Below are 21,802 nucleotides of genomic sequence, written 5' to 3'. Positions count from 1 at the left end.
ATGTAAGCATTAAAGGGACCGGTTACTTATATTCATTATAAATGCCTAGTATTATTATCTGTTCTTAGAAATCATATACATCATGTACATCTTGATGTATAGAAAATGTTCAGTTTTTTTAAAAATTAATAACAAAATTAAGCCTCTGTTATATCGTTGTTAATCAGTAGTCCATAGTTGTTTTTGGCTAAATTTGAATCATGCATATTTAATCTTAAAGAGGTTCATTTTCTGATTACGTTGATTTTTCTCTTAATAATATCGAACTTCAAAATTGTATTTGAATTTATTGATTTTGTTATTGAAGTTATTTATTAATTTGCTATCGGAAAAGAGAGGCGAAAGATATCAAAAGGACATTCAAACTCATAAGTCGAAAATATACTGACAACGCCATAACTAAAAATGAAAAAAGAAACAACATACAAACAACAGTACACCAAAAACAACATAGAAAACTAAAGATTGAGCAACATTAACCCCACCAAAAACTGGGGACGATATCAGGTGCTCCGGAAGAGTAAGCAGATTCTGCTCAACATGTGACGACCGTTGTGTTGCTCATGCCGGTGATAATTCCAATTCGGTAAGTCACATTCGGGGAAAAGGGGACAAGATTGTAGTCACGACAATTGGAACATATATTTTGTCATTTGTGAAAAAGATTTTCCATAACGTTCAACCAACCCGTGATGGCATCCGTACAATTAATGAAGTGATTATTTCAACTTCACCACTTGGAACATTTGGTTTTAATAGCTCCGTTGTGAGCAGCAACCCTCTATCAAGGAAATCATGATACGAAAAACAACATTGTACAAGCCATGGAAAATCGATCCAACTGTGAGATATATACTGCGTATGAAGGCGCTGTTGAAATGTCGCTACATAGAAATGGAAAGTTCACGATTGGGAAGCTGAAATCATCTCTTTTGCCGTTAAGTTTTGTTTTTAACCAACCCTTATTGTCAATTTCTAGATGTAAGTAAAGATAGGATTCAGACTTAATTGGATCAGTTGTATATTTTTTTCTAGTTCGATGGGATATATGCGTTCAACATAATTACTAAATTTTGAATTATTTTGTGAGAGAACATCATCTATATAGCCGAAAATGAAGCGGTCCGCGTTTAAGTCATGCCGATTTATTCAATCACAAATTCAACGGTAGGAAGTGTAAAAATCTGTACAGATAAGCCTATGTGATTAATGTCAGAATAGAAACACAATTAGTACATTGTAGGAAAGTATATAAAATTGATTTGTATTCGTCACGAAACAAAAGAAGACGTCGATAAGCTACATTTTGTTACCAGTTTTAAAGCTCATACAAATGAATTATATATTTTGCTGCCATGTAAGAATATGTATATGAGTATTATGACAGACCACACAAAAATGATTTTGTTTTGATTGAACTTCAGTAGCGTTATTGTTGAATATACGCCAATGTCGTTTTTTTGCGCTTTATTTATTAAAAGCAAATGGGATTGCATTCCAGAACTTTACGATGACTATCATCTTACTTAAATAACTAAACACATTTTAATTTTTCATTAGATGAAACTGGTATTTTTTTAAACTAAAATGGCGACCCAAATTCAAGTTAACAAGATATGTTTTTTTTTTAACATTTTCCTGGTAGACATCCGGGAGACCTAATTTCAATGATTCCGTGAATTAATGTAATCATAGGCTTGTCAAACTCTTTATTTTGATTGTTCCCGATGACATTCAACCAGGTGATATGATAAATTGTAAAAACGTGATTGCACTGTCATCAAAATCCATGACGATTTTCTTCCAAGAATTGAAAACATTGTTCACAAAGTGTATCCCTTAAATGAATTAGTTTTCATGTTATGGAATATTAACTACACAGTATATTTTATCAAAAGTGCCACTCATAACGATTTCCTAACAAGATTAAAGGGCTTGGTAACTTTGAAGTTTTTGGAAATAAGAAGACATGGCATTTGAAAAGATTTTGATTTACAGTAGTTTGTACCAGGATGTTGACTTCTAATTTTCATTGGTCAATTATATATCGAAAGTTATATAAATTACGCGAGGTAAGAGACAACTAATACAACTTTGATGTGAACACAAAGTTGAGGTTGACTGTCGAGGTAAGTTGAAACTTCTTTTAGTAGACATGTTTCCTTTTTTTGTTATAAATTACAACGAATTCAAGTACACTGGATAAATCGCTTATTTAACTAGAAATCGTCAGGTATGAAACAGATCTAAACTTTATTTTATGTTTTTTTTTATGGCAGGTATTCGAGACACAGTGGTTGATTTTGTTTCATCCAACGATATGCCAAAAAGATATCGATCTATTACAAGCAATACCAAATTGTTCTTGTCTGTCTTTACATAGTTTTAACTATTGCCAAAATGATATGCTTTTGATTTCGTTAATCGGATTCGGATTTTCAAAGCACAGTTTTTCCAAATTTGAATTTAATTTTTTTTTTCGTCCTGGATCTCTGATATTAGTTATCGGATAAGGTTTCCGTTTTAAAAAGAGCTTATAGATGAAAGTGTTCAACTAAATCATTATGATAATATATAAATGTCAAGGTCAATGACAAAAAAATCAACTTTTTATTAAACACTATCGATTCAAATCTAATATATCTGAATATAAATAAGTGATGTATATTATTTTTCAATCGAACAATTTCTACTTGTAAGAATTGTATTCACTTAACTAAAGTTAGTACGTTATTATGAGCTCCTTTACACCAGAAATATGTTAAAGCAACATGTTGCGATAGTTGAATTGTTTCACACAATTTATTTATATTTTAGCTTTACTCTTGTGTCATTGCAATCAAGAAGATAAAAGATGTTGTTTCAAGTGTTTCTTTCCTGTGTTTGTGTGATTGGTGTGCAGTGTCTGCCGAAGCACAAATATACTGCTGTAAGCAATGTTTGATATTTTTCATTTAAACCAAAGCAACAATAATGTTTTTCGGTTATCTCGTAATGCTACACCGATCATTTAATCATGTCATAATATAGTCCCTGTTACATTGGCATTTTACTGCTGAAGATATCCATTTTTGAGGATTTATACTGGTATAATAACATTGTGTTCAGTTATATAAGCTTGAAATTGATTTGTGCTATCAAGGTTTTTGTTTTCAAAATGTTGTGCCTAATATAGTAATGCTATCACATTTATTTAAAAAGGTTTAGAATCTAGACTTAAATAAGCAATATACATACGTAAATATTTATGTAAATATAATCATATAAAAATTACACTTGATTAACTGGTCAGAAGCGCTTTTTTTGGATTTGCCATCAGGAACGTTCACGCTTAAACATTTGAAAGATATGGACGACTTAATAAGTAGTATCATTAGGAGCAATATGACCATGCCATAGGGGCCGAAAAATATTGGTCAAATTCATTTAAGATCAACTTTGCCCGAGAGAGTTGAACCTAAACAAATGCTCAATATTCCAATGGGTAACTTAAGAAGAAAGGTATAATCCTAAACCTCCCTATCCACATATATCGAAATTTTCGGAAGATGGTGTGTTTATAATGGTTTTATCTGTCATGCATTGTTTGTGAACTCTCACACGGTTGTTCAGTTTTTTTCTGTTTATCCGACATTATTTATATACAGAAAATAATCTTTTGGCAGTTTATAGTATTTAGCAACATATTACGAAACTACAAAAAGATTTTTCCAGATCTAATAACAGTCTCAAAATATGATTCAACTGGTCGATCCGTCACATATCATAAACATAAGACGCCAAGCACCAAACCTTAAAAATTAGTAATCATTGGCGAATTTGGTTCAAAAGACTCAAAGCATGTGAGAAAATGCGATTTCCCTAGATGCGGAACGTATGATTTTATTCATGAAGGTGACAATATTTGCTAAGAATCGAGGGAAATTTTTTAACCGAATTCATGCATGAATTGAAAATCGTTAAATCTCTTTTACTGTGCAATATGTCTAATCAGCTATGAATTTGATGTTGAAGAAACCGAGAGAGACTAATTGACCGTGCACATTAACAACACATCAGAGCTACAACAATAAGAAACGAACAATTTTCCTAACATTTTGATATATACTGAAAAAAGAAATTTAGGGTTTTTTTTTTCGAAATTCGGCAGAACGATTCAATTTTACGGAAATCCAAAGAAGATAAGTTTATCAAATTACTGAACCAGAAACTTACAATAAAAAATTGTTCATTTCGTTAAGTATATTCGAATATATAACGCTGCCGGACGATAAAACAATTTAGCTTGAAATACACACCACTGTACCAAGGAGTATTAAGTAATATTTTATATTTATATCCTATCATAAATGTTATTCAAATTAAACAAAACGTGGTGCTTATGTATAATTTTTTCTAGACTTTTGACCTCCACGTAGCAGAAAAAGGCGCGTTGTTTGACCAAAGCATCGATACAGATATTATAAATGACATTATTTACTACCACACCCAGGCACACAACGACCTTGATGAAATGTACAAAGTGCAAGATTTTAAGCATGTAAGTTATTTTAAAACTGTATCTGGTCATTGTCTAGTAAAAAAGACATGAGATAGGACCTGGAACAATATTTGGGATTATCATTTAATCTTTTATAATCATAAGTAATGTATTTTAATTTGGCAGACAAATATTCAGCAAGTATATGAAATTCATATACATATTTGACTGTATGTAAATGAGAGTATACTTAAGGAATATGCTAGTAAGCACTCGAAAAACACCAGAATATAATTTCTAATACGGTTTCGACATGAATGAGATTTCAAAGGCAACACCATAACAGCATATCATTATCATATTTGTATAGATTTCCATACTCTAGTAAACTAAATTTTCATCTTTGAATGATCTGATAAGTTAAAACCTCAAAACGTTCAGTCTTGTTCAAAATAGTTTTATTTGTTATAATAATTGCCAAATCATTATAATATTATACAAAATGAAAACGAAATATGTTTCTAAATGCAGAATATTGAAGTATCCTGTTATCCGTCAAAGTTGGAATGCTATAAGACTTATCTAGACCGAACCGTGTACAAAGATGCCACAGAAACAACAGAGAGCTTAGTAAAGGGATATGTATGTATTATTGTTTTAAAATATTTTCATAAATGTCAATCTGCTAAAGACTTGTTAAATTTTCAAATATTTTCTGTGTTTGAAAATAAAATTCTTATCCATCTTATAAAATGTAAACTGTAGGTTGTCTGTTCGTCTGTTTTCTTTTCATCACGTCAATGTCTATCTTACTTTATCGAATATTTTTTTTCATTATTTCCCTATCGCATTAGTCCCATTTGGTATAAATGTCTGAAAATTGATCAAATAAAAAATATCTGAAAAAGTTATTCATTATAAATAGAAAAGATGATGACTGCTACTTCAAATTACACCTTTCTGACTCTAAATCGTACTTGTCAACCAAATAATAATAATTATACGATTTTTTTCTCAATAGAGTCGTCAGGAGCAATGAATACCTTTTTTTGGGATAATTTGACATAAGTATCGGACGTATGTTGTATTTGTAAAATAATAGGTGATGAAACAAAGTTAAAATTCGGTTATCTACTGTATACCATGTATACCCATCAGCATTCGGTATCTGAATAATAATTGTATATAATTGGTATGTGTAAAAATTTATTTTTATAGTCGTAATTTGGAAATATCATTGCTTGATTTGATTTAGAATTATGAACATCGATTTTAGCAAATAAATCATAATTCAATTTCAAAGAGATACATACCTCTTGATCATTTCGATAAACAACAACAACTTTATAAATTTTTACTGCTTATTTGCATGTCAATTCAATTTTCTTCAAGCTATAAAAATGATGCGTGAACAATTCACAACAAGTTGACTATCAGACAGTGAAGGGCATAACAGTCGGTGAAACCATCTAGAGTATAACAACTGAATGGTAGCAATGTGTTAATGTTAAAATTGTATGATTATTGCATACAAAAATGGAATTAATGCATTTAATAATTAAGCGAGAAAACTGCATTAATAATGATCATTTCTTGATTTGAAAACTAAATACAGAAGTTGGAATTATCAATAGTAAGGACATACTATTCTTTTATAAATGAATATCTTTTGCACTATATATAACATCAGTGGTCAAGTATATTTTATGCTGCGAACAATTCACTTTACTACATACTAACCAAATTTTCTAAATTTTGATTTCTCTCAACTCATTCATCGAACATTACAGAAACATAATGGCAACCAGATTTCGGGCGAGGAACCTGCATCAGTCTTTCTCAAAAAGTGGTTCAAGAAAGGGGTCATACAGGATTTAAATATACTTGGTAGTAAAAGTGCAAAAGAATTTGTTGAAGGTTTCGGATTTCAACTATATGAAGTTGGACTAATTCCAGAGAATGCAGAGTTTCTTAGTAAGTAATTTATATGAGGTCATGAAAGTTCATCGTCAATAAGTTTATAGGGATAAATGTAAATTTACTATAAGAAACTATATAAGAGAAGACTTACAAGATAAAGGAAATACATCATTGTCACGAAATAACTGAATAGGATGTAGCTATTCAATGATTAGATTTGTCTGTATGTGTTGCTCAACTCCAGTTTGATCAACATATTATTTATGGGCTTTTTTATGTTCACAAAATAATTTTCTGTGATTTTGATAACTGAAAATTTTGAACTATAAGAGAAAGAAAATATAGCAAATGAATGTTTAAACTCATAAGTCGAAAATGAGCTTACAAACGACTAAAATACAAATAACAGTAAATATAAGACAACATAGAAAATTAAAGATTAAGCTTCACGAACTTAAATAAAAACCGGGGGTGATACCATGTGCACAGAAGAGCAAGTAGATCAAGCTCCACATGTGGTACCCGTGATGTTGCTAAAGGAAGTTCAAACCCGGTGATAAGTCTCAATCGGTACGACTCATTTAAGAAAAAGAGGACAGGATTGCAATTACGACAATTGGCACATATCTGTCGTCATCAATGATACATAGAAATGAAAAGTTCATAATTGGGAAGCTGAACCCATCTCTTATGTCGTAAACATTTGTTCTCAACCCACCTTCATTGTTAATTTCTAGTTTAAATAAAAGTGAGTACAATGTAGATCATGATAATTGGAACTATTGATCCAATTTTATCATCGTAATTTTTATTTCGTGTTGGACTACAATTTGATATAGAGGCCATAGTAGATAATATCCTTAACGTACATACACATCAGCAACCACAAAACAAATAAGACAAATATTCTTGTAAACTTAGAAAAAAGTAATAAAGATAGAATTTCTTATGCAAGTAATTAAGATCATGATTTGTTTCTGTAGGTATTTGGACACATTTAGTGTTTTCCCAGCATTTTATAAATAATTATGTATTGTTATATTACTATGAATTTCCTTTTTTTCAGAGGATACCAATACAACATTTGGAGACAGGAAAAAACGTCAGTTGGTACCCATGGATTGTGCAAATGGCGCTGACGCAGTAATTAAATATGGCTATACTAACACCCAAGGTTGTGATTGGTTATATGTTTGCGAGTGAGTACAATTAAACTGATTTTATTTTAAAAAAGGGGAACAATACTCAGAATGTAAATACAATTGTCATTTTTATTTATACATTTTTTCGTGGTTAACCTTGTAATATAAGAACACTTTTCTCATGAAGTCTTTTGAAATTGGCTGGGTGAAACCAGTTGTTCTTAATGTCAGGGAAAAAAATCAAAACCACTTACACATGTGGTGTTATCTTTTTTCAAAGGAAGTTCGTCTACTGTTACATTTAAAACAACAGTGAAATAAGTTGTTTGAAACTTTGAAATTTGTCCGACAATATCCTCATCCCTGCAACAAAAAGTTGTTAAAGTGTTGACAGATATTTTAAACACTTTGAATTTAATGTTTTGCGCAATCACGGCATTTCAAATAATTATTTATTCATTTCTAAACAATGCTTACTATTGAATTTCAGACCAACTATTAGCAATGGAGGACATGGAAATAATGTAGAACTGGACTGTCCAAAGTCTCATGTTCGTGACAGAGTGTACATGTCATGCATTTGCTGTCCTGAACATAATACAGTAAGCGCTTGTGACTGCCAGAGGATGAATACACATGGATGAAATATAAAATCTTAGCCATGACATAGATTTAATTGTTGTGATTAAGCATGATCGATTTTAAACCTGAATGACGTTTGTCGTTAAATCAATATGCGATTTTGTAATCAATACTTTATTTATAAATTTTATGAAATGTCTTTTTACAAATGATGCTTGAGCTTCATTAAAATGGTATAATAATAAATTAAATACATTAATAGTATTGTTATTTTTCTTAAAATAGATATCGTTTATAATGTTTATTTCTGCCTTTTTCACATATAAATAGAAAAAAACCGTCCAGTAAATCGATGCATTATGATGTTAACAGGTGATTATTTCTGTATTGACCTTGTAATATACTAAAGGCTTGCTGTATTGGCCTGAGGCAAGATCGAATGCAAATGCAGCTGTCCGAGGGCCAATAACAGATACAGAAATAATCATGTAATGATATTTTTTTATTAATTAACTACTTTGTTTGTCGGGTTTATTTGTGCTTAATTTCTTGTCACAAGATTTTTACATTTTCTTCCTAAAACTGGAACTATCACAATCTAAATATTGTGATATACGCTGCAATGTCAAACGATCTGGTGCTGTTTCGAGGCGTCTTCTACATTTTCTGTTTCTAGAGACTAAGGATTTGTTCACCCTTATCAGTCACTCTAAAGTGTAAAAATAAATATTGTGACGAAACACATAAATAGTATTTGGAAAAGAACTGCCATTGATTGAAAGGCAAAAAAAAAAACAACAACAAAAGAACAAAAAAAAAAAAAAGGTAAAAAATTAGGCCATTGCAAATGAGACAACTGCCAATGAGACAATGTAACTATCCATATACAAACTAATCAAGGAACAAAGACGTGGACCATTATAGGGCACCATATTGCCTTCAACAATTCATACGCCTGGTCCAGATTGACACCTAACGGGAACATGAGAAGCAGCAAAAGTAAACAGTAAATCGAGTTAAAATGTTTGAAATAGTTATGAGATCGACTAGTCAAAATAATAATGACGTCTTGAAAGGCTATTTTATTGATTTGTCGTGACAATCGGAGACAATGTTTTCTGAATAACTTTTGTTATCACTTGTAATTTATTATGATTCTTGTCACATATGTAAAAAATTCAAAAATTTGCAACATATTATGATAAAAAATATTATTAAAAAAAACTTTTAAATATTCCATGTTTAAAAATCTGAAGTGAACAGATTTTTAGTTCAAATTTGAATTAAGAAGTCGGAGCCTTATACCAGCTGATTCTGTTTGTAAACAAATGTACATAGGGTTTGGGTACAACTCCCTCACAAGATTTAACACACATTCAGCATGTTCAGGAATAACTTCTCTTCTGACGTTTACAACAGTTTCATTAACCCTATCCCTATTCAGAAGCCTACTTTTCTTCCTCAGATATTGAGGATTGCTCCATGCATCTCTATCCTGCAGCATGCTACAGAACAATTTATATTTGAGATTTCCTTTTCCACTATTCCTTGTACCAAGTCAGGAATATGACAGTTGTTTTCCATTCGTTTGATGTGTTTGAGCTTTTAATTTTGCCATTTGATAAGTGACTTTCAGTTTTGAATTTTCCCTGGAGATCGGAATTTTTGTTATTTTACTCTTTGCATGTGGTCTCTGTCCTACACCTAATGAATTTTGTGTATTTTGTGTAACACACGGACTACGAAAACATTTCTGACACATATCTTCATCATTGAGATCATTTCCAGCACTTTGTTGATCTGACCCACTTCGACCAGAGTGCTCAATGTCATCACTTGAATTTAGATTATTTCTGTATTATCTTCTAAATGAAGGTTAGAAGAAGTACTTAGTGATGTTATTTCATTAAAGTCCCCATGAAAAAATGCCAGAATTCCAAGTTTTTGTTCCTCTGTTATGGACCACATGTAATTTATTTTTGAGGGAAAATTTTCAATAATTGAATTACAAATACAAATAAAAGCTCAAAAATATTAAACGATGTTCTCAAAAACCATCATGAAAAAGTATAGAAACAGACTTCTGTTTTGAGAATAATCAGCCCTGCGTTCAGTGAAAATTGGGATGTCCAACCTCAGTAGCTATCAATATTTGGAGGGAAATTTAGAACTTGAATTTTTCATAATCATGGAAGCACTTACAGTAAATAGGAATGAAAATATATTCAACCTGCAGAAAAACGAAAATTTTCAAAAGATAAAACTGAGAGTGTTAAAAGAAGAAATGATATGAGGGAAGAAAAACCAAAACCAATTGAAGGAAAAATACATTTTACTTCTGGATTTGTTGATGAGAAGAATTTGATATATGAAATGACCAATGACATAAAAAAGGCAATGGGTGGTGGGAATCCAAGCAGAACTACAAATAAAAACAAGGTATTTAAAGTAATGACATTCTAAATTAAAAACAATATAACGCAACCACATGAAGATCTATATATAGCTCAGGAAAGCCATGTACCATGTTCTTTTACAACATATAACGAGGAAACATCAATACAGAAACTTTTTGTCACTGCCCAAACATCAATCGAGAACCTTATTCAAATACTGATAAACCATGGAAAAGTTTGTAAAAGTCAGTTACATCTTAAACCAACTGAAATTAAGGGTCATTTAACTTCTCCAAACAAGTGACAAACCTATCCGTATTGGATTGGAATGAACATGTAAATAGGCAAACCACTTCATTAAACACGGTTCAAGATGCAAAAAAAAACTACGTACACAAGTACAAGAAAAGTTTTGGAAAGGAAATCTTGGGAGTAGTTAGTTCAATGTCAAGTTTACTTGGATTTATGATATTTTTTCGCTATTTAAAAGTAAAATCATTAAAACATAATCGTAAGTTAATGTTTGTTACCTTTATTTTTGTAATGATATCTACAAGTAAGAAAGTAGATAGTCTATTATAATATCACAATCTAATATAAACTATCATACACAATCATATTATATTTTGGCCCTTAAGACATATAAGACACTTCCATCCTTTGCAAAATAAAAATATATGCTACACGTATAATGAAATATCAAAAATGAAAAATTAACAATAACAATACTTTGCATATGATACTAACATTTAAAAAAAAAAAAAAAGAATCATTTATATATCCAGAAAAAAAAACCACTTTAATCTTCTTACGTTTAAACATAAGATGAAATGTCTTTGCTTATAAAACGTGAGCTTTATCTCGGCTCATATTAGGGTGAAACTTGTCATTAAAATTAAGACCTTTAAAAAAATTGTTCACAATATCAATATAGTTAAAAACTTCTTTCTTTATATTTGAGTAAAAATTACAATATATTATATATATGGTTTTCTGTCTGAATAAACTATGGCAAAAACGACAAAAAAACCACACAATGTTGTAGTCCACCTGGGGTAACGTCCAGTCTCAATCGCTAGCAGCAGTGATCCACATCAAAACTTCGATATAATGCGATGATGGCCAAGATTTGTTACTGTTCTAACGTATATGCTAGTTTTAGAATTGTTTTCTAGAAAGGTAAAATACAAAAAAAAAAACAATTGTATGTCAGATTTGGTTTCATGTTCAAAACGAGTCATAAAATATTCCTTTGAAATTGACAGTTGTAGAAAATTAACCTTGCAGTTCATTTTTTTGGTGAGTCATGAGGCATGTATCTTTGGGCACATTTTTTATTATATTGGGTTTCAATAAAAAAAACAATTGGAAATTCGATGTGACAAAGCTTGTAAACCAGAAAAAAAGGAATGAGAAATTGATTGGTTTACTTCCGTCGATGGTTATTTTCTTATATACAATGAGATGTTATGTGAAATTTTCTTTGTAGTGTTTGACACAAAACACTTTACTCATGCTAATTTTTTTTTACTGCACATGTTTTTGAAAAACGCAAATTTTACAGACTAATAGGGGAGAAACAATAGTGCTATTAAATCTAAATCTTCTAAAAGTTCTGAGCTTGATTTTATTTTCAAAATGTCTATCGTCAAAAATATCAGTACATATTTCTCACGGTCAATTGCTGTCAATTTATGTTGGGCAAAATGTAGCATTTGTTTGGTTGTTATGTTCAGATTGTTCAAATAGTCTTATTTACATTTAATAAGAAATGCTGATGTACGCTAATGTCATGGCCGTTGTTTTGTTTAACTAATTATACGTATAGTCTGAACTATTTTCCCATCCTCTAAATAAGAGAGCTTAAAAAAGAATCTAAGAACTTCAATGTTGGAGGAGTTTATTGCAAAGAGGTATCAACATGACTATTTTGCACAGAAGCTTATTTTCAGATAATACACATATAATGGATCCATAAAACAAAGTTGTCTGAACAAGGTTTTCATATAATTTCTCGAATATATCGAAATGCAATTCTTCACAAGCTATTATTTTCGTTTAGAAAGGCGACAAAATTCGACTGGCTGCTTTCTCACTTATCTAATCACATACCACCAGAATAGGTGTTCATCTATCCACATACCAAAAAAGTATAACAAAAATACTGCAGTCCAAAGCAAATTCAAAAAGGGGAAGTACATAAAAACTGACAAAATAGAATGCTATTAATCAACGGAACAAATGAAAAACAATTGCCATATTCGTGACTTTGTACAGGCATTTTGCAAAGAAAATGGTGGGTTTAACCTTATTTTATAGATAGGGAAACCTGCCACTTGGATGACAATTATTTATACTTCCGTTATATTGACCGAATTGGTTAAGCAATCCAAACAGATATAAAAGGTTAATGTGGCAATAATTGAGATCCAGCTGTCAAACCTGTGTAAACATACATCACACAAAATAAGACACAAATGACTAAAAAGTTCAAACAAAAATACTATTTAAACTTACAAAGACGCCAACAAAAAAGGTGTAGTTTATAATTATAACGCGCCATAGACAATAAATCCAAAATAATGTGTGCCAGATGCGTGTCTCGTCCACAAAAGACTCATCAGTGACAAAAATAAGACAATTTGGTCACCAAAAAAGAAAGTTTTTGTAGTTGATAGTACATACCGTATATAGTATACACTTTCTCGATAAAGTAAAAACTAAGTAAATAGAAATACAAAGGTTACCAAAATAGAAACAATACTGTATAAAACTCTTTGTATCCGAATCGCACTCCTGGACACACCTGTAACAGGAATGCCCAAAGTTAAAAAGTCCAAAACCCGATAGCGGGATGCATAAACACCGAGTCACGTCGACCAAAAGAAACACAATAACAAGAAGACAAATAACAGAGAAACTACAGTAAAATGAAAAGATACAAAAATCTTCAGCACCTAGATTCGATACCCCAAGACATCTTGTTGTGTTTGTGAAGAAGGCACTGAATTATTATCTATTAGGTATTGGTACTTTCCGATGAACTTTTTGAGAAAAAAAGACGAGACGTTCTTTGACAAATCCCAGCTGGCTCATTATTTTTTTTTGCTCAGACACCAATGGCGATTTACAAAGTCTGAGTATAGCAGCTGCAAGCTCTTTGATATCGTTTGAGTTAAGAACTGTATACTCCTTACGCGTCTGAAGTTGAAATATTGTTGCTAAGGTGAGGGAGATCGTTAATGGAAAGAACATCATCAATGTACCTGTATGTGAAATCAAATAATCTAGCATCTTTGATCTTCTTGGTTTTACAAGTGTCTGAAGGAACGCCGACTCATATAAAAATAAAAAAAGGTCGAGAGGTGAATATGTTGTCAATGAGAAACTCCAGCATTCTGATCAATTGTTTTCCGGTGTAGCATGTTTGTTTTTCGGGCTCATTTTTAACAAAATATGTAGAGTTATATTCCAAAACAATAAAATTGTAGCGTGTGAAATCATTTTTAAAAAGAAAAGCATTGTTGATTATTTCTTTAAGACGGCCGTTTTTTAATTTTTCATGTGGTATGTTGGTGGAAATGGTGGAAAATCGAAGGTATGATAGAAATTATTTCAGAAAATGACCGAGATTTTAAATTTTCCAGTAGTTCTGTCCAGTTCTAAAGAATCCACATATGGTTTATGACACTACGCGAGAAAACAGTGTTGTAGTATTTTTGTAATCCCGTTTCCACTGTGGATACAATTTTGGTAAATCTAACAGATAATTCTTTTGTAGAACATGCATATGAACCGGTCATGTACCGTTTTTTGTACGGAGCCTTGTGAAATTTAGGTATCCAATACAAACAATTTAAGTCATCAGATTTGTTCGTCGAAATATTCAATGAGGCCATACAGGACTTGTGATTTGCTAAGATCTCATCTTTATTATCAAATGTTACGTTTAATTACGTGGGATTACCCGAGTGTTCATTTATCCCTCATGATGAGACACTCGTAGTAATAGGATTAACATACAAAAACAATATTGCTTGATTCTTTGTCCGCAGGACATATTTATCTTGAAGAGACTTCAGACATTTCACAGCCTCTTTGTCTCTAAATACGGACCTAGGTCGAACATTTACACAGTTTCAACTTTTGGATTCCTAGTTTTATATAAACTGAAAACAATATCGGGGATAAGTTACATCCTTGTTTCACTCCAAAGTCAACCATAAACATATACGTTCAATTATTATTAGTATTATCTCTAAGCAATCATCATGACTATAGGTTGGAACTGTTTCTTTGGAATTTCTAGCCGAAAACGAACCTGATCTTTCTCCACTCTACTAGATACTCAAGTAATTGTTCTTACAAACGACGTTATATTGCAAGGTCTACTAAATCCAATACGAAAAGTAATTCCATATTATTTATTGTCGACTCTCTTTTTTATCGCCTTAAGGCAGTTTTGATACAGGAGCTTATCAGGAAAAATGAAAATAACCTAGCCATATCCTCTAACTTCACATTCCTCAATTGAAAGGATACGATCATGCACGGTTACACTATAATAACTTCATTAACAAAGATGTGATCCTTACATAAGACAACGTCGTATTTGATTTAGCCTTTTAGATGTTTAAATCGAACTGATGAGTCACATGTAGAGATGTTGCTTATCGGAGGTACAAATATTCCTGGTATCTGTGATTATGTTTCGTATGGCGGATGATGCATGCAAATCAGAAGACATTTTTGCATAGAAGCAATCAAAAGCAAAATAGGAGTTTATGCGATTTCCTTAGTATTTTATTATTATCTTTTTACCCTGTTTCTTCTTTATGGATTTAATTGAACGTATATTAAATAATAGTTCCTAAAAAAAAAAACTAATTAATTCTAATCTCATTTTAAACTTTGATACATAAAGGCCGCTATTATGAAAGCTTTATGACAAAATTGAAGTCATCAATTAGGAGAACAATATTATTATGCTTTGTTTTATCTTTTGGGAAATTTGATTCATGGATGACTACGGATATGTTCAAATCATCGTAAACAGAATTATGTTTGCTGTCAAAAAATATGCTAGAGGAGTAGAATAACTTTCTTTTCTGAAATTCCATGGATTATCCTGGTTTTTGAAAATGTCCGTTGTAAATAATTTTTATGTGGATTTTACTTTATGTTTTTTGTTTTTTGTTTTTTTACTTTTCTGTCTTCTACGGGGCTCGGTGATCGAGCTGTCTTAGGAGTTCAATCACTTTCCTGTCATTACTGATGTGAGTTCGAACCCCAATTCGGTAAGGTCCGATCGACTCAGATCTTAGAAAATTAGGATCGCCAATTTTTCTTTCAAAAGTTAGTAGTTCTCTCCGTGTGCTAGGGCTTATTCCAATGATGATAACTTACCAAAATTATCCAGACAAATATACTGACAGTGGAGTTAAACAACAAAACAATCAATCAATCAATCCTTCATCGACTTATCGCGTAAGCTGCTATCATTGAAGCTTCATAATTTTCTTAACGCCGTATGTTGACCTCGGTATTTCTTTCAGCTTAACACATATTAAGTGTTGTTAGTTTGCTGGTCCGGTGACATATAATTTTTATGTTCCTTCATTTCAAAAATTTTAGCATTTTTAAAAGCATTTCTAAAGAGTGAATATTTTTCTATAGACCTTTTTTGCAGTATAAAATGTTCATTTTAAAACGAAATATAAAAAAGGTTCCGACTTATATTTCTATTCCTATACATGTAAAAACTCATCAAAGATACTTTAAATATGTTACTCAAGAAGAAAGTTTCGTCTACACGAATCTCGTCAGAAATGATCGAATTAAAATTGATAGAAGCCAAACCAAAAACAACGTTGACAAGCACTCAAAGCCAAATCTTCCGCGAAAAAAATGTGCAAAATACTAGTAAGGACATGTAAAACTTAAGTGTTTCGAATATTTCAAAACTTTATATACTTCATGAACAGTAAACTTAGAGAATATATGTTCCCCTTTAATAGCAGACTTGTTCCTGTACTGTTATGAAAAACAGTTTATGGCCAAGCTCAGTAAAGATCCGTCTAAATTCCATTTAATTGATAAATTCAACAAAACTTACCGTTAACATGATGATATATTTTCGTTAAATAATCAATTCTCTCAATATAGTGCCGAAATTTATCCACAGCAACTTACTTTAAATAAATCAAATATTAACAGCAATAAGTGTCCTTCCTAGATTTAGATATTTCAGTTTTACACCAGAAACTCTACCAGAAAAACATACGACAAAAGGGATGATTTTTCTTTCCCTATTGTTGATTTTCCTTTTCTTGACGATGATGTTACGGTGTTTATATATCCCAACTCGTTCGTTATGCCCGTGTATGTAGTGACGTTTTGGATTTCAATGAGTACAATCTATGTATCACTGGTAAATGATTAAGTCAGGGATTTCGTTACCACAAATTACTCAATCCTTTACTAATTTCTTCCATAGATATAAAGATTTGGTTTGCAAGTTTGGCTGCACCTGTAAAACACTTATTTCAGACGGATTAGCACATTCTTAATTTTACGGTGATGTTGTTTACCGAGCCCGGAAATTTATATACGATCCGGGTAGACTTATAAATCCTTTAAATAAACCTATTCTAAAAGGTTACAAATTAAACACTGTAATTAGATCTTTGAATATTGTTTTTATTGGTATAAATATTGATCTAGTTATCAGTAAATTAATTTCATACTAATAGTTTTGTTATACACATATGCACCTTAACGGTTCTACAATCTGTCGATCGTTTGGCATTTTGGCATTGCACAAGGTCATGTTTTTCTCTGACTGTTAATTTACGTCTTTACACTTAATCCATTGGAAATTCGATGTGCACTGATTTATATTTTAGTCTTAGATACATGATTTTTTTTATTAGTTGATATTGGCTTTGAACTAGCTGTCAGTAACTGCGAGTACTCTCAGAGCTGTACTTAGTGTCTTTTTTGTTGTTAGCGATAAGGAATGGATACATACCCTGCCACGTCCGGTCAATGTTTATATTTGATGTTTTTCTTTGTATCGATCTGAAGAGTTTTTCAACTGATTTTTATATTTTGTTCTTATGTTGTGCTGTTAAACCACTGTCCCAGATTAGGGGAGGGTTGAGCGCTCAGAAACATGTTTAACCCCGCCACACTATTTTTGTGCCAGTCCCAAGTCAGGAACCTGTAGTTCAGTGGTTGTCGTTGGTTCATGTCTGTCATATTTGTTTTTCGTTAATTGTTTTGTTATAAATTAGGCCGTTAGTTTTCTAAATTGAATTGTTTCATATGTTTCATGTCGGGACCTTTTATAGCCGACTATACGGTATGGGTTTTTTCTTATTATTGAAAGCCGTACGGTTGCCTGTAATTGCTTACATCCACTTTATTGACATTTGGTGGATAGTTGTCTCATTGGCAATCATACCTCATCTCCTTATTTTTATATATGTAGTTTTTAACTGATTTGGCGGTGTTTATCTTTTAAACAGCATAATAACAAGTTATTTGAAGACATTCGGATAAGGATGAATGATGTTATATTCATTGTTTTTAATTTCTAGTCACATATCAGTGATAAAAAGCTGAGTGTGTATTATTGGACGAATAAAGTTATATACAGTTTATGAACATCAATATGTTCTATTGCGTTAGTGTTTCGAAATGTCATATTTCTTGAAAAGTGTTATCATTCTACTTTTTTTACTAAAAAACCTAAATACAGAAGAAAGAAAAATAAAACAACAACACACAAAAGCATGGTATGGACGTAATTTTTGCTGTCATATTCTGTATTAAATCTCATTCATACGTAATATAAACCTTTAAATTTCCTTTCGTAACATTTTATATGCAGTTAGTAAAATCTTCAAAGATATTCATCAATCTGTTAAAGAACGTAAATCGATAAGCTCGAAGTACCATTTTGCCACCCCCCCCCTCCCCCCTCCTCCCCCCCCTCACCAACCACCACCCCCTAAAGCAATGCATTCAGGAATGAATAGAGAAAAAATATCTAAACGTTTTAAAATACCGACATGCATATGCATATTTTGTAACTGCGGTGATCATTGTCTTGCATTTTTGATTTCATAATTCCACAATTTTTACAATGGTCCTACAAAATGACAATGTTTTGACACGTGTTTAACTTTTATAAGAAAACAAACGACTGTTCATATTATTAACGTTGTGACTGAACATAAAATGATTTCATATTTTAACCGGATGAATGACGAAAAATGGATATTTTGTTGATGAGTTTATATGAAAATACCAGCATACAGAGGGACTGATGTATATTCAGCGGATTGATTGAGCTCAGACTAGCCACTTGAAATAAGTAAAGTGATAAATAAAGGGTTATATAATCAAGAATAAATTTGAACACAAACATTTTTCCCATCATTCAAGTTTTTTTAATGTGATGCGTATACTATATTTTACAACACAGTGACTTGACAGTTAAACAAAGTTTCTGTAAAAAAAATAGGGAATACGACAGCCAAAAACAGTATCTGATCAATTAACCTTTGAATTACGTAATGAAAACTGAGATTAAAAGTATCTGATAACCTTTCAGAAAAATATGAGTCGCAGTATAATTGTTTGGATCTTTTTTTTTTTTTTATCTGAAATCATCATCGGTTTTTGGTGGGGTTCGTGTTGCTCAGTCTGTTGTTTTATGTAAATTGCTGTTTGTATTTTGATTTTTGTTTTGCCACGGCGTGGTCAGTGTATTTATGACTCTTGAGTTTGAATGTCTCATTGATATCTTTTACCCCTTTTTTCAACTTCCTCCGTGGTACATTCCATTCCTTCGTCTCAGAAACTGACTTAATCAAGATGCTTGATGTCTTGATTGACAACATATTTGTTACGTTTGGAGGACGTGTTTTTCAACAAACAATCGGAATTCCCAATGAAACCAACTGTGCTACTCGTCTTGTCAACTTGTTGCTTTAATCATATGCAGTTGAATTCATACAGGACCTTCTTAGGAAGAAATACAAGAAGTTAGCAGTATCCTTCAACTTCACTTTCCGCTAAACAGATGTTGTTCTCTCACAAAATACTTAAAAATTTGGTGACTATGTTGAACGCATCTATCCCATCGAACTTGAGATAAAGGATACAACATTTAAGTCATATCTGGACTTACATCTAGAAATTGACAAAAACGGTCGGTTGAAAACAAAACTCTACGACAAAAGAGAAGATTTCAGCTTCCAAATTATAAACTTTCCTCTATGTAGCAACATTCCAGCAGCGCCTGCATACGGAGTATATAACTCCCAGTTGATACGATATCCCAGGGCTTGTATTTCCTATCATGATTTCGTTGATAGAGGATTGCTGCTCATACGGAAGTTATTAAACCAAGAGTTCCAAGTGGTGAAACTAAAATCAACCCTTCGTAAATTTTACGGACGCCATCATTAGACCGTTGACCGTTATGGAATATCCGTTTCACAGATGACAACGAATATGTTCCAATTATCGTTCCTTCAATTCCCTCCCATTTTCACCGAATATGACCTACCAAATTAGACTTATCACCGGATTTGTACTAACATGAGCAACACACAGGTGCCAAATGTTGAGGAGGATCTGCTTACCCTTCCGGAGCACATGAGTTTTTGCTCGGGTTCGTGTTGCTCATTCTTTAGTTTTCTATGTTGTGACTTGAGTAATGACTTCATCAATATGTTTATTGCTTTTCCAAACATTACTTGTAGAGACGTTACATTCATGGTAGATCTTGTTTCGATGGTAATTTTGGGTGCTGTCAGTTTTTTCAAGCTTACAAAACTTTCGAGAAAATGCCAAATAACCAGAACATTCATGTAATAATGTTTATCGAAAATAGTAAAAAATGACGAACTATCTTAACTAAAGCCATAATTTCATTAATAGTGTAAGACTGTTTTGTCACAAGTTGCAAGAAACTTACTTAGAAATTACATTTTTCTCTTCTTTTTTTTTTCTTTGTAAACGTGGTAATTTCGAAGTTTACTTTTTAAAGCTACAAAGTACTTAGTAACATGCCTAACTTTATTATATCGTGAAAAGGTACATGACTTAACTCCATGCCTTACCTTAGTTCGAGTGGTCATACTTGTCATTAAGATTAATTTGTTTTGATAAAACGGTGCTATTTTTCAGCTTTTATAGAACACACACTGAAAGGCAAATTAATTCTTCTTACAGACACCTTTAAATACTGTTTTTACCAGTGTTACTGGAGTTTGTTTGCAGAACATATGGTACATGTATATATAGGGCAAATGGTAACCGACAATGATCAGCAGAACAAGATATAAATAGACAACAACATGGCTACTTGCAGGTGTTATTGTCCTTTAACCTTTGTGCATTGTTTGTTTTTGCAGAATTATAGTAAACTAAGTGAATTATTTGCAGGAAAAATAATCATCAGGATTAGATTTACTAATAGATCGACATATGTAGTAATCACCGGTCGATTCCTTATAGGAATAACTGCCTTTGAAATAGAATGTGTTCCCTTTTTTGTCATAAACGATTAGATATATTCTAATTGCATTCTACCGATTTTGGTCATCACTGTATCAAGGTCCTGTTTTTGTTTAATACAATGCACAACCATGTTGCGAGTCAACTTGTGTTTAAAGTTTGTGTGTTTGTATTGATAGATTTTTAAGCGTTTTTTTTTTATTTTAAAAGAATTACTTTTACATTGTGTAGGTCGATAATGTTGCTGTGTCAGTATGTCCCGATTATTTTGTTAGTCTAGACTTCGTCATGTGAATCCCATAGTGTAATATGTCCACTTTTGATAAAAATGGAGATAGCTATATATTTGAGATCCAAGTGCAATGGTCTCCTTATACAACTATAATAAGAGATCTCTTCACTCTACGAGTTTTTGTCAGAACTACGCTGTTCTATATCTACACTCCCATTCGATTATAATGGCATATTCATCTAGAAAGTTCAAAGAAAAAAAATTCATAGTGTTGTGTCTCAACTATTTCTCGTGTATTTTTGCTGTTAAATACTTGTCATCAAAATTGTCTAAGTAGTACTATGATTAAATGGTTCGTGTGGTTTGAACTCAATCTATGAGCAATTCTTAGCAAGTATAGATGTACAGAATATGTGATATTACAAAGTAAAAAAATCCATGGTCTATCTCCAATGGAAATATAGGGGAAAATTTCTAAGACTACATTGTTTTTAGTGAAATGTTCTATCTCCAAAAA

General features: G+C 31.7%; 1 long non-coding RNA gene across 2 annotated transcripts in view; it reads left to right on the top strand.

Moving 5' to 3' along the window:
- The window catches only part of LOC127705437 (uncharacterized), an 80,741-nt gene that overhangs the window by 41,331 nt on the left and 17,608 nt on the right, over positions 1 to 21,802 (top strand). The window contains exon 1 of one of the 2 annotated variants that reach the window (XR_007983882.1): positions 6,341 to 6,454. The exons of the other annotated variant lie outside the window; for it this stretch is intronic. This is a non-coding gene — a long non-coding RNA (uncharacterized LOC127705437). Of the gene's footprint in view, positions 1 to 6,340; positions 6,455 to 21,802 lie in introns of those variants that run through there. 2 annotated transcript variants of the gene reach the window in all.

This window comes from Mytilus californianus, unplaced genomic scaffold, assembly GCF_021869535.1.
Source record: "Mytilus californianus isolate M0D057914Y unplaced genomic scaffold, xbMytCali1.0.p SCAF_6, whole genome shotgun sequence".
NCBI lineage: Eukaryota > Metazoa > Mollusca > Bivalvia > Mytilida > Mytilidae > Mytilus > Mytilus californianus.
This window is presented reverse-complemented; position numbering and strand designations above follow the sequence as displayed.